This window comes from Suricata suricatta, chromosome 11 (assembly GCF_006229205.1).
Source record: "Suricata suricatta isolate VVHF042 chromosome 11, meerkat_22Aug2017_6uvM2_HiC, whole genome shotgun sequence".
Lineage (NCBI taxonomy): Eukaryota > Metazoa > Chordata > Mammalia > Carnivora > Herpestidae > Suricata > Suricata suricatta.
In genome coordinates this window covers 20425700-20439950 of record NC_043710.1, presented here as the reverse complement: position 1 = coordinate 20439950, position 14251 = coordinate 20425700, and positions in this window count along the sequence as shown.

Below are 14251 nucleotides of genomic sequence, written 5' to 3'. Positions count from 1 at the left end.
TATAGCAAAAAATATATGTTAAGTCTTTTGTGAGCTTTTTGCTCATGACCAACTTTATTTAGGTTGAATGTAGGGCTTCAAAGGAAGATTAATGCAGCTAATAGTTCCTTTGTTTTGTTTTTGTTTATTTGGCATCATTTTCAATAGATTTCATTTCTTTATTGATAGTGTCATAATGTCCATATATTACAGCAACAAGTTGGATTTATGTCACATATGGATTCCTGCATCTGGCAATGGTAAAACCAAAGGCTCTTCTTAGTTTTGAGAGCCCATTTATTAACATTCAAGTAACAGGTAGGCAGGGAAGTCACAGTGAAACAATTAAGAGCAATTATCACATTATTGAGTTTTGAGAGGCACTTCAGCTTCAGGTAATTGATTTCAAACCAGCTGTGAATCAAATAGATCTACCTGTGACCTGCTAAACATTTCTAGTGCCTCCTAAAACCTAGCTCAGCAATCTAAAATCACTTTAGGCATTTCCAAAAATAAAAACAAAGAAAGGCAAGTTCTACAGTTTTTAGTTTATCTATTTGTTGGCTCTAATAGACAATGATATCATCTAGTTTTCAGGATTCTGAATGTTAATGTGCATATTAGTCAAGCAAAGATTTTATTACAGTGGAATTCTGATTCAGTAAACCTGGAACGAGGCCTGAGATTCTGCCTTTGTAACCAGCTCCCAGGTGTGTTGATGTCACTGGCTTAGGGACCACATTTACAACAGCAAGGCACCGAGAAGAGGAATCGGACCCAGACTGGTAAAAATTCAATCTTCTATCAGACTCTGAGCATACCTAGTGTTACATCTTGCTTCACACATATTCCTAGCAAGTTCGACTGCAATCTGTGCCATTTTTACAAAAAGAACAGAAATGTAAACCAACTTTGTCTTTCCCCATTATTAGAAAGACATCTGAAGAGAAAATTCAACAGCATCATCCTATAAAATGACAATCCTTGATAGTAATTAATGAGTTTGCTGGGGCTGCCATAATGAAGTATCTGAGACCGGATAACTTAAAGACCAGAAATCTACTAGCTTTCAGTTCTATGAGGCTGGAAGTCCAGAGCTGAGGTGTTGCAGGGTTGATGCCTTCGGTGGGTTATAAGGGAAGAATGTTTCAGGCTGTCTGCATAGCTTGCAGAGATGGCTATCTTCTTTCTAGGTCTCCTTAGATCGCTCTCCTCTATGTATATTTTTTGTTCCCAAATGTCCCTTTTTATTAAGGCCACCAGTAATATTAGACTATGGCCCATCCTAACAGACTCACATTAATTTGATTACCTCTGTAAAGGCACTATCACTAAATAAGGCTACATTTCGAAGTACTGGAGGATAGGACTTCAGCATATAAAATTTGAGGTGGACGCAATTCAAGCCAACACAGTACTCTTCCCCTAACTATTTTGTTTCTTTCTGTCCAAATCTTCTGCCTATAAAATGGGGAAGAGAGGGCGGGGCTAAAAAAATAAAATAAAATGGGGAAATTACTGTACTGAACAATGATATTGAGCAGGCGTGCACAGAGAAGCAGCATCACTCCCCAAGCTGATAATTTCAAAGACATGTACTAATTACTTGGAGTACATGTTGAAACACTCTTCCACTTAATGGCTAGAAAGATAGCTGGGCAAAATTAAGAACATGAAACCATAAACATGAGTCATACTTTTGCATCAAGGCTCCATTACTCACTAGATCTGTGACTTTTCACTCATTATGTGACCTCCTTAGGGCTCAGATTCTTTCTCTGTAAAATGGGATAAAATATTTCCTCATAGGATAGTTGACCATTAAATTATCTTGTGTGGTAGATTTTATATTTTTTCCCAGTCTGTGAGTCAGAGTCTTTCCAGGGCAGAGAAACTACATCAGTAACTAGAAATTTTAATATAAATAATTATAAACTAGTAAAAGGTGATTAACTACGAAAGGAGATAAACAAAGACTCTAAGGGGCATACGAGTAACAACTGCAGAGAGCATTTGCTCCCTTTTATGGTTGGAGGAGAATGAAGAATGTGCAGAGAAGTGAGAAGCATCCCTCCCCTCAAAGTAAGATTCGAATGCTTTGGAGAAGGGGTGGCTGCCCCAGCCCAGGGACAGGTGTCCTCCTGGTGGTGAGGAAGCCTGCCTGAAGGTCCCATTTGCAGGTGGAAAGTAGAGGAACTTGCTGGAGGGTAAAAGGCTATTGCTGACCCATGGGCCTCTGATGCAACTGTTGCTGTGTTTCCTACACACCTGATTCTCTGTCTCCTACAGCAAAAACAAAAACAAAAACAAACAAACAAACAAAAAATCCCAGCACACTGGCACCAGAATTGGGTGGCCAGAAATTCAAATTTCACTAGGTGATAAACATCGAAAGAAATGTTAGTGTAAGCAGATCTCTTGCAATCTTCAGGACATACTTATGCTACAAAAAAATTCGTTATTTATCTGAAATTCAAGTTTACCTGGCATCCTTTAGTTTGTTTGCTAAATCTGGCCACTTAACTAAGGAAAGCCTTTTTGTACCTGCTATGGCTTTGCAATATCCCTCCAGTGCTCTCTATTGACAAAGCCTAAGGTTGAACCCACTAACATGTTTGCAGGGTTCAGCTCCAGTATCATACATAAGTCAAGTCAATAAAATGCAGATATGGAGTTAAATCAATACACTGATAACAGGAAACGTTAATAATCCCTCTCCTACAACCTTATTAAGGGTGTGTGTGTAACATCTTTGACTATTAAGATGTGATTTGTCACATCTCCCTCGTGAAGGAACAGTCCACATCTCACCCTACTGATATTGGGCTCGGTCATGTGACAGGCATTGGTCAATGAAACACAAGCAGATGTAATATACGTATCATTAGAGCAAAAGCTGTCAGAGCCTTATGAGTTTCCACAAGTCAACAGTAACTGTTTCTTCGGTTTGAATCCCAAAATGAGAAAAATCACGGGGCAGAGTTTCAGCATCTCACCCACAATGGTTGACAAGTAATGTGTGAGAAAAGAAATGTTTATTTTATAAGCAACTGAGATTTTTTTCTTCCTCTTTTCATTATAACAGCAACAAAGTTGACTAATATGCTTAACATACATAAGCTCTGGCTGTACTGACCAGCATATGGTTCAGTTGTAGATAACACCACAGTGTATAGAAAATAGTATGTATTTTGAAAGAAGACAGATCTGCTTTCCGAACAAAGTTTTATTATATAATAATGAATGTTATGGTAATAATACAACCTAAAGAGAGCAGATAACCACTGAATAATACTGGGCAGGATAGTGGTATTGTCTAACTATGCTGTAGGAAGATTACTCTAATAAGTGTTCAGCAAACTTTTCTTGTGAACGATCACATAGTAAATAGTTAAGGCTTTGCAGGACATATAGTTTCTGCTGCAATTACTACAATCTGTTGCCATAGGGTGAAAAAGCCACAGGCAAGATAGGAATGACTAAGTCTGAGTGTGTTCCAATAACCTTTTATTTTCAAACACAGGTGATGGGCAGGATTTGACCCAAGGGTCTCAGTTTCCTGACTACTGCTCTGGTGAGACTGTTCTCATCTTACTCCTTAACAGCAATTCTCCACATGAAAGCCAGAGTGATCTACTTAAAATATGAAACAAAAGACATCATAACCTTGATGAATAACTTCCAGCGTCTTTCCAACGCACTTGGGATCCACTCCACACTTTGTATCAGGACTTCTTAGACTGCCAAGACTTTGTACCATGCCCTCTAGGTTGTCGACTCGATTAATTTTCCTAAGCCATCATGAATGTCACTGTACAGTAAACGGTTTATACACCATTTCTGAATTTTTTGGTCTCTTGTTCCAGCAACCATTGTGGACGCCAGTTCTTGGTGAGCCCTGACCTAATTCACACAGCTACAACTTGACAGCATTTCCATATGCCCCACAGGGGGCCTCATACCTCCCTCCCGGTGGCTTCTCTATTGATACTGAAGTGTGGAAAAAGAAAAAAACAGGATTCCCTCCCCAAAGCATGTGCACTCCAGAAATTCAGGGAGTCATATCGCATGGTACAAACCCATAATTAACTGACAACAGTAACTAGTGGGTAAGTTCTCTCCCTTTCTCTCCTTGAGTTCAGTTTTCAAGTGACTTTTCAGAGGATGGTTTTTAAGGTGAAGCAAACGGTCACTCTTAGCATCAGTTTGAAAATGCATCTTCATATTAGCTCTCTTGCCTTCTATGCTCCACTTCCCTTGTGTCTTCTCCCTGGGTTTTCACTTTCTAATAGATGCATGCACGTGGCCTTTGGCTCAGGGCCTGAGATTTGGGAACAGAGACCGAGGCGCTCCATCTCACATTGTGCTAGCCGTACTGCCCTGTTGTTTCTAGCTGGAACTTTCAAGTTTGTGCAGATCCTATTGCATCTGCACTGGCTATTCTATATACTACAATCTGTGCTCTAATTATTTTCGTGCCGTTTATGACTCTATGAATAATTCTAATTGCTGTGTCTGATTGCTGTGTTTGTTGTCTCTCTTCGCCTCTGTTTCTAGTCAACTCCCAGTGGATCATAAGCTCCTTAAGAACAGAACGTTTTTCATAGCACATGCTCAATAAAATATATGGTGAATAAATGAAAAAGAAAAAAAAAAAGAACAGAACCTTTTCCATGTTTATGATGCTTGCATGCACCTAGAACAGTATCTGGCACCTAACAGGAACATAGCAGATATCATTATGAGAATCAGTATAAATCCAAACCAGGGGAAAGGGCTGTGATTTGAAATCCTACTTCACTAGAAATTGTGAGAATTACAGTCAAAGAAAGAATGTAAACCAGGTAGAAAATAAAAGTTTACTTTCAAAAGGCAGATCAATTGTTTCTGAGTCTGGCATAGGTGCAGGCAGACCTAAACCAAATCCACCCCCCCCCCCAGGGATTCAGATAATATTTGGAACATTACAATACACAAAAAATGTTTTGAAAAATGGTCTGAGGAACTTGAGTCATCAGTTGGAGCATCAAGGTGGTAATCATCACAAGAGAAGGCAAACCAACCATGTTAATGAACTCCTGAAGCTAGATGAAAAAAGGAATGCAGGATGCAAGAGAAGTAGCTTCAAATGTCACATATTAAAGTGCTCTGAATCAACTGAATGCACCTTGATTTATGCCTGGGAATATTAGATAAATGGTCATGAAGCAAACCCAAGCGTTTGATAACTTTTCAGGAATCACCGGAAGAACTGAGTGCATTTCCCTCTCACGTTATTCAAGGCTTAGGTAGTGGAGGGTGAGACAGAGTGCCGATTACCTACCATTTCCCAAATGTAACAAAATAAAAATCCAGCATATATAAAAATCTTGAAATACTGTTTCATTTTAGAAGAGTTTATACTCTAACACTGGAGAAATGTCACAGGGAGTCTGTCCCATTGCTAATGAGAAGATTCCTTTACTTTCCTTGCTTCCTTATTCCTATCACATCATTTTGTCTTTATCACAGAACTGGCTTTAAGTCTAACTTTGTGTCTGGTATACAGCAGTTACTCAATATATGGTTCTGAAGTCAGGAATTCCTTATCCAGCTTAGGATTTGATGTATCATTGCTACAGTTGGGGACGGCCATGCTAATCCCCTTCCGTAATATCATCTTTATGTATCAGGAAGCTATATGAAACTTTTCCCGAAGACACATAAATGATTCTCTATCGCAAGGAACAAGAGTATGACTACTTATGCACCAGAACATAAGCTTCTTGATTGCAGCTGTTACTATGAATTTTAAATACCCCGGGATACTGAGTAGTCCTCTTTATTACATACTGAGGCTCAAGTCCATCTGTTTTGAAGACAGTAGCAACCTGACCTAAATTGAAACTCAGTCTTATTAGAAGTCACACACAGGACCTGAATCCATTGGGCAAATCGTGGAGACCATTCTTACTTAGAAAAGATGTTTTTTCCTCCTCTCTCCCTACTTTTTCTGTCATCACCTCATTAGAAAGAAATGAAAGGACCTAAGTACAGAGGTAGCATAGTCTATAATGAAGACTGTTTAGGTCCTGAAAAGAAGGGATAAATGAGTTCTCTGCTGAGAGTTTCCACTTTCAGCAGCACTATGCACAGGAAAAACACGCTGAATAGTAACCGGAGAAAAGCCCATCCTTTCCTGATATTTGGCCCTAATCTGAGTATGAAGATTCAAAAGAACTAGAGAGAAAGGGGAATAAATCATTCATAAAGCCCTTAAAATATTCAACCAACCCCACCTGAGAGGGGGGAAAATGTCACCTGAACATAAAGCTCTTGATTGAGTTATAATGACCCAGCACAGCATGTGTGAAAAGCAAGAGCCTAAGATGATTTCACACTAGAAATCAAGAAAGTACTCCCGGAAAATGTGGGAGTCTTTTCTGGGCATCACATCCCTTCTAAGAAACTCTTATTAACCTTAAAAGCACAACCTTCACTTTTGTCACTCTCTTGAACATCGTGCCCCTAGCTAATTATGTCAACTATTCTTCAATTAAAAAAAAAATGTTTTTAAACCCTAGCCCCTAGCTAATTAAATAGCTGTTCTTTTTTTTTTTTTTTTATTAAAACTCTGTGTCACTGTGGGATCTGGTGGGTTATCCTAGTCACTGAGATCAGTAGAAAAGTTTAATCAATTCCTAAATTATAAATCAACTTCTTGTGTCCTTAGTAATCTCACTGTAGCACATTGCAATTCAAGGCCATATCACTACATTTATCTTTAATGAATAATAAATGCTACATTGGTATTGACTGAACAAGCGATTAACTATTCCATCAGTAGCAGAACACAGAAATATTTTTAATTATTAATAAACCACAAGCTTTCCTTGTCAGGTACAATCATCTTTTGGTAAGACAACTTATTTTCTTTTTTATTATTATAGACAAGTGTAATCAAATGTCATTTGACACCACTTCTGGTCATTCTCTAGTATTAAGACTGACAACTTCTAGTCTCACTTCTTACAAGCTGTAAAGGGCAATCAGAACAAAAAAGCTGTGAAAAAAAGTGCTCAGTTAATGTAAAAACCCAAGAAAGAAGGTTGGAACTACAGTTATGCTCTCAAATTTTCCTATACTGATTGCAAAGGATGATTGTAAAAAAGTACTTTGAAATGTTATGAGACAAATACATAAAACTGCCAAGACTTTAAAGAATAGACTTATACTATATTATGCATAGAAGAGTTTGTCCTTGTCAAAGAGACAGAGAGAGAGAAAAATTGAAACTATATATGGAATATAGCTGGCAAGCTCTTAAGTGAATGTAAGAAATATGAAAATAAAACATTGGAGAATTATGATAAAAGTAACCCAAACAGATCATAAGGACAAATTTCTAAGAGTAATTAACATAAAATTCAGATATTATAATGGGGTGGGCAATTATGGAGATATTTATTTGACATTAAATTCCACTGGATTTTTGAGACTTCAGAGATAGACTATTTGTTAGGAATTCTCTCTCTTTTTTTTTTTATTTACTTCTGAGAGAGAGAGAGACAGAGACAGAGAGAGAGAAAAGGAGAACGTATGCAGGGGAGTGACAGAGAGGGAGACACAGAATCTGAAGACAGGCTCCAGGCTCTGAGCTAGCTGTCAGCACAGAGCCTAGTGTGGGGCTCAAACCCATAAACTGTGAGATCATGACCTGAGCTGAAGTCAGATGCTTAACTGACTGGGCCATCTAGGACCCCAGGAATTTTATGATCTAAAAAATAAGACAGACAGAGACTATGCCCTCAGAGATTTTTTTTATAGTATGTTGGAAAGGGAAAAAAGTACAATTATCATCAGAATTATGAAGTACATCATTAATGAAATCATACATAATACATACATAATACATACTTATGACATCAGCATTTTATATTTATATATATGTCTCTGAATCTAATACAATGCGTGGCACACAGTAAGAAAAAATTAATTGAAGAAGTATTCTTCATTCAAAAATAACTTACTGAATATTCATTATATGTTTCATTAAAATACTGCACATGCAAAGATAAATAAAACATCATCCTTGAACAACTGAGTCTATCAGAAGAGTAAGATAGCAAACATTTGTTGAATTAAATTTTAAAATGTATGGTCAATGCCCATCAGGAAATCTTAATCTGAAGAATTCTAAAATGGAAACTATCACAAGAGTCATGGGAGATGGTAAGAAAATAGTATAATGGCTGTATAACTAACCACACATCATCCATTAATCATTATGTGGTTTGGATCCAAGGAAGAGAAAATGTCACCAACATGGCTTAAAAAACAGGGCTTTCTTTTCTCATCTAACAAAACATTTAGAGGATGACAATTGCTTGTAAAGGTTCATTGGGTCAAGTGTTGCTCATGATAGCAAGATGATTAGAAAAGCATCATTTGAACATTTTGTTTCAACTATATTCAAAGTCAGAAAATATGAGATGGTTCAAAATACAGACAGAGACCGCCTTCTCACTTTATTTGAGCAGAAGTTTTTCCTAAAAGACTCCCCATTAGAGAGCTATTTTGTCTCCTTGGTCAGGATAGCTATATGCCTATCTTTATTATTCTTTCAATGTTTATTTATTTTGAGAGAGAGAGAGTGGGGGTATGGACAGAGAGGGAGAGAGAGAGAATCCCAAGCAGGCTCCACACTGTCAATGCAGAGCCCAGTGCCGGGCTCGAACTCATGAACTATGAGCTGATGACCTGAGCCAAAATTAAGAGTTGGACACTTAACTGACTTAGCCACCCTGGTTCCTTTTTAGACCAATAACTTAGCCTGCCTCTTCTGAGGAAAAATAGCAGGTTACTGTTTTAAGGAAGAAAATAGAAGGGAGATTTTTTAGGGATATGAAACAATTAGTATTGGTCACAGTAAATGAAAAAAGAACTATGTACACAACAACTTGGAAATGGGAAGAATAAGGGTGCTTGGGTAGCTCAGTTAGTTAGGCGTCCGGCTTCAGCTCAGGTCATGATCTCACAGTTCATGGGTTCAAGCCCCGCTCTGGGCTCTGTGCTGACAGCTAGCTCAGAGCCTGGAGCCTGCTTCAGGTTCTGTGTCTCCCTCTCTCTCTCTGACGCTCCCCTGCTCGCACTGTCTCTGTCTCTCAAAAAAATAAATAAAAAGCATTAAAAAAATTTAGAAAATGGCAAGAATAAATGAACACCCTATGATATAGATAAGTGGCCCATACCTGAAGGCACCTGCAATGTATCAGGGCCAATGTGAAGGGTATGCAATTCTACCCATACAAATAGGTGAAAGGAATAGAACAGAAAATCACCAGGGCAGATGGTGTACTTTAAGTCAATCAGTATTTATTGAGCATCTATTATCTAATAACGATTTTTGTTTGAAATTGGGAACCATTCAGAAATGTATTTTCCTCTAACATTTTGGCTTTTCCACTGCTCTTGATTTCCAGAGATTCACTATTTGTGGGAAAAGATTTAACCAAATTTTGGGACTTAATATTCTTTAAACCTGGATAAACAATAGTCCCTGAGTTAAAAAAAAAAAAATTGAGAAGGCAGATTTCTAAACTATCCATTGCATAATTAACTGTTAACCAATTGTGTGCTCAGCATGTTTGTATAGTGGGTGATGAGCCTATTGATGTATTGTTTGCTTCATCCCCTGGGGCAGCCAAGGGACTATTACAGCCAACACATTCTTCTATTTACCCCAGCATGCCTTACACATATTACTGCCCGGGTCTGTGCTGGATATTAGTCCAGTCTGATATTAGTCCCTGGAATGGATTATTAGTACCATTAGCACCGTATCAGTTTACATGCAACTGGAAAATAATGATCATTAAAGGTCAACATGCACTCACTAGAACACAAACTACCAAATGTTTTCCTTCCGTTTTAACATTTAAATAAGAATATCAAAGGGAGATTCTCTAATCAGGTAACAGAAGTCAAGATGAGATAATGCTCTCTGATTCCTAACAAAATACATTAATTTATATTAACCAAACCAGATCAAGACACTGTACTCATTCAATTTTTACGATCAACCTTTTTTGAGTTCCTAAGATGTTCTGGCCCCTTTCCCAAGACTTTGAGAACACAAGCCAGGCTGCCTTTCACTGTTTACAGTCCTCTTCCGTGGAACAGAGAGATTGTTATGCAATCTCTGTTTTACTAAGCATCTTCATGGTGGAGATGGCATGGAGTGGAGTCACAAGGGAGAAATGAAATCTTCATATCATATGTGAGCTGAAAGTCATACCAATTTTGATGTTGGCCCTCCATAGGAGGGAGATGTGTACCTGCTGAATACTAGAGTCTGCAGGCCTAAGAAGAAAGTGACAAAGTCTGGCAAGTACTAGAAGCTGGGAAGAAAAGACTGAGGCTCAATGAAGGGTTTGAATTTGCTCTAGTTCCTTGAGTAAACCCCAGTTAGGAAATTCAGACCTGTGCCACCAAGGGGGTCATTAGAGGCTTCCTTGAGCTCACAGAACTCCCCAACAAATGATCCCTAGACCCCTGCCTCAAAGGCTTCTCCATAGGCATTTAGGTGACCCAGGAGGTGGCCTGCCCAAAAAGACTCCTCCAAACTGGGGTGATAGAAAGGAGATCTGCATGGTCTCTGGCTCCGAGAACTAGTTTAGAAAATGCACAAGAATGTATCAAATGGGAGGGGACACAGTGGTGGCTACGCAGAACAGAAGAAAGGCAGAGATGGAGGAGGATGCTTGATTTATGGTGGCTTTTCCATTTTACCGAAAGTTGAACTGAATCCATCCATTTAAGAGAGCTAAAATAGAGAATCCCAAGCAGGTTCCCGCACTGTCAGCACAGAGCCCAATGCAGGGCTCAAACCTGTGAACTGCGAGATCATGGCCTGGGCTAAAACCAAGAGTCAAGTTAGACGCTTAACTGGCTGAGCCACCCAGGTGCCCCATGGTAGCTGTTTTTGTAAAAGAAAAAGACAACTCAAAACGAAGGAGAACAGTGGGCACAGCTCAGCCTAAGAAGTAGGTAGAAATGTAGTATTTCCATTAAGTATGGGTTACACACACACGCACACACACACACACACACACACACACACACACACACACACCACATTCAAGCAATACCTATTTGGGTTAGATTTAGTTCTGAGTTTAAGTAGCCAAGTATACAAACTCGCTGGAAGCAAAGTGACTACAGATGCAGGGCAGAAGCTGATCAAGCAATTATCTCAAGGAAGCTTCCCTTGTTTTCAAGTTCACAGAGATAAGCGGCTGCTAGTAATTAACACTGTCCCCGGAAAGGTAAGATCTTGTCATTCCTGAAGTATTCAGTCCTTACTGTGGCCCTGTTCTTTTATACCAAAGAATGATATCACAGTTCTAGAATGTAAGTTGTGATGAAGAGCAGTAGCTATAGTAGACCTTACTGGCTGTGTGAACAGCTGTATGCAACTGTCTTAATCTGCATGTGCCTCAATTTCTCCATCCATAGAATAAGGAAAGCACTATTTTTCATTAAAAAGGAATTTGTAAGGTATAAACATATACACAAAATACTTACAGTAATGGCTGGACTATAATAAGTATGCTTTAACATATCATAATTACACTAAAAAAACTGTAAACTTCCATCCAAGAAAAAATATACTAACTTTGGGCTCTCCTAGTTTGTAAACCAAAAACCTCATGCTAGCAAGAACATGTCTATTTCTAGAAGAACAAAGTTCATTCCCTGGAGTTTCTGAAAAATATTCCTACCATTGCTTTTATATCTTCCGTGAAAACCCATTCCCCAGCAACACTGACTTTCTCACAAAAGTAGGATTCACACAGCCCTGTCTGTCTCCCCTGTATGCCCAGTGGAAATGCATATAAGAAATTCACCTGCTTTTCCACATTTCTCTTTTTATATTAAAATCTCTTCCAAATACATAGTAAATTCATCAGAGCAGAGCATGTTTAATTTGTCTCTGTAACTCTAACTCCATGCCTGAAGCATAATAGGCATTGCTTCAGTATTAGTCGGGTGGCATGTTGAAGAATGAATGGAGAGTAACAAAGAAGTAAAAACAAACACAGATTAACAGTGGCGAGTAACAAACAAAACACATGGCATGTCGGGAAAAGAAGGCTGTAGGGTCTTAGGGCTCTGAAGTCAGACCAATGAAGTCAGACCAGATCACAACTGAGATCTCAATTCCACAATTTTTTGCTATGTCATTTAGACAAATTACTGCATCTGGAGAAACCTCAGTTTCCTCAACTGTCAAATTAAGGTGATAGTAGAATTTACAGTATAGGACTGGAGTGAGGATTAAATGTGAAATCCATTGAAAGTGCCTGGAATAAGATTAATGCCTTATAAATCTTTAGTCATTATTCTTTTGATTCTTATTATCATTATTGCATTAATGAGAAGAAAGCAGAGTCTATTAAGGGATATGAAAGTATCTACGAGAAGATGTGATACAATGAAGAGAATTTGCAAGCCTGAAAAAAATAAAACTAGACATCCTACAAAAGTACACAATCTTAATACATTTGAAAGCATTCTGAAAATATATATATATGTTTAAATACCAGGTATTATAATTAGCCACTCAGTTCAGTGTCCTTTTAAAAAAATTTTTTAATGTTTATTTATTTTTCAAGAGACAGAGAGTGACCAGGAGAGGGGCAGAGAGAGAGGGAGACTCAGAATCCAAAACAGGCTCCAGGCTCTGAGCTATCAGCATGCAGCTGGACATGAAACTCAAACCCATGAACTGCAAGATCATGACCTGAGCCGAAGTTGGACACTTAACCAACTGAGCCACCCAGGCACCCCTCGGCTGCCTTTTGTATTGTAAGGCTGAACCACACAGACAAGCCATGACAGGCTTTGTTTCCCCTCTAAACTAGAAGGCCTAAGGTCAGTCTCGAACCATTAGGCCTTAAACATTCCCAGGGGCAAAAGCAGACCACTTTGCGGTATCCAATCAGGAAAGCCCAGCTACCTCTCCCCACATTCCTAAGGGTAAAGCCTGCAGATGGGAACTTTAGATAAGAAGACCCTGTTACCTAGTGTTAAAGTTAACCCCATAATCACCAAACAAGACCCTGAACTCGCTCTGTAATTGGTTAATTTCAAAGATACCCTAAATGTTGTAATTGGGTCCCGCCGAAAGTAACGAACACTCTGAACAGTGTGTATGGTTAGAGCTGCTGCCAATACTGTTGTACCATTATGATTGGGTCACTGTACCTATGTCACTATTTCTTGTAACTCCCCCTTCCCAAACCCCATGAAAACCCTACTCAGCCTTTGGGGTCTGAGTAGGATCCACTGCGTTGGTGAAGGCTGTGAGACCGAACTTAGGCCCGGCGAGCCGTAATAAAACTGCCCTTTGCTTTTACATGCGTGCCTCGGTCTCCCTGGCGGTTTCTGGTTTTGGGGTGATATTAAAATCTTGGGCATTTCAGTCTCAGTTAGGATCCATTCAAGAAAACTGAAACCATGCTATGTATTCCAATGGATATAATTTAATGTAGGCAATTTCTTAAGCATATGTCAGAGGATGAGAAGCAAAAGAAAGCACTAAATTAACCAGAGATGAAAACCAAAGGAAGCAGCTAACCTCCCTAAGGCTGGGACATGAAGGGTAGTGGCTGGAGTTATGAAAACTTGAAGGTAATAAGTAACAAAGAAGCTGGAGGCTGAAATAACAGCTACTGCTGAGGTGAAGGGTATTTCTGCGATGCTGAGATGTTGACAGAAAGGAAACAAAAAAGAAAGAACAGACTAGTCCTTTTTGCACTTCCTGCCTTCCAGTTTTCACACTGGGGCTCCCTGATGGCAGGAGCTTGGAGTAAGACAAGTGCAGAGTAAGAGCCCCAGCATCAGGGATTGTTTAGGGGCCTAACCTCATACCGGCTCTAGGTTTTCTTTGTTCTCTTTTTTTTTTCTAATTAAAGAGACGCTTAGTTTACCTTTACTTTATATTTCTAATTTCAATCCTGGCTTTTCCCATCCTTAACTGAAAAAGCACTTTCTCACATTTGAGAAATATTGTTCCTCATAAGTATCCTGAAATAAAGATATTTTCTCCACTTTTAAGGATCAAGAATATGCACCTCAGAGCATTGCTTCTGAACTGAGTGGGCAGACAAACAACCTGGTGAGCTTGCTAATATGTAGATTCTGATTCAGCGGGTCTGAGGTTGGGTCTGAGAATATGCACTTCTAACACACGCAATGGGGCTGCCGGTCCAGGGACAACAACTTGGGT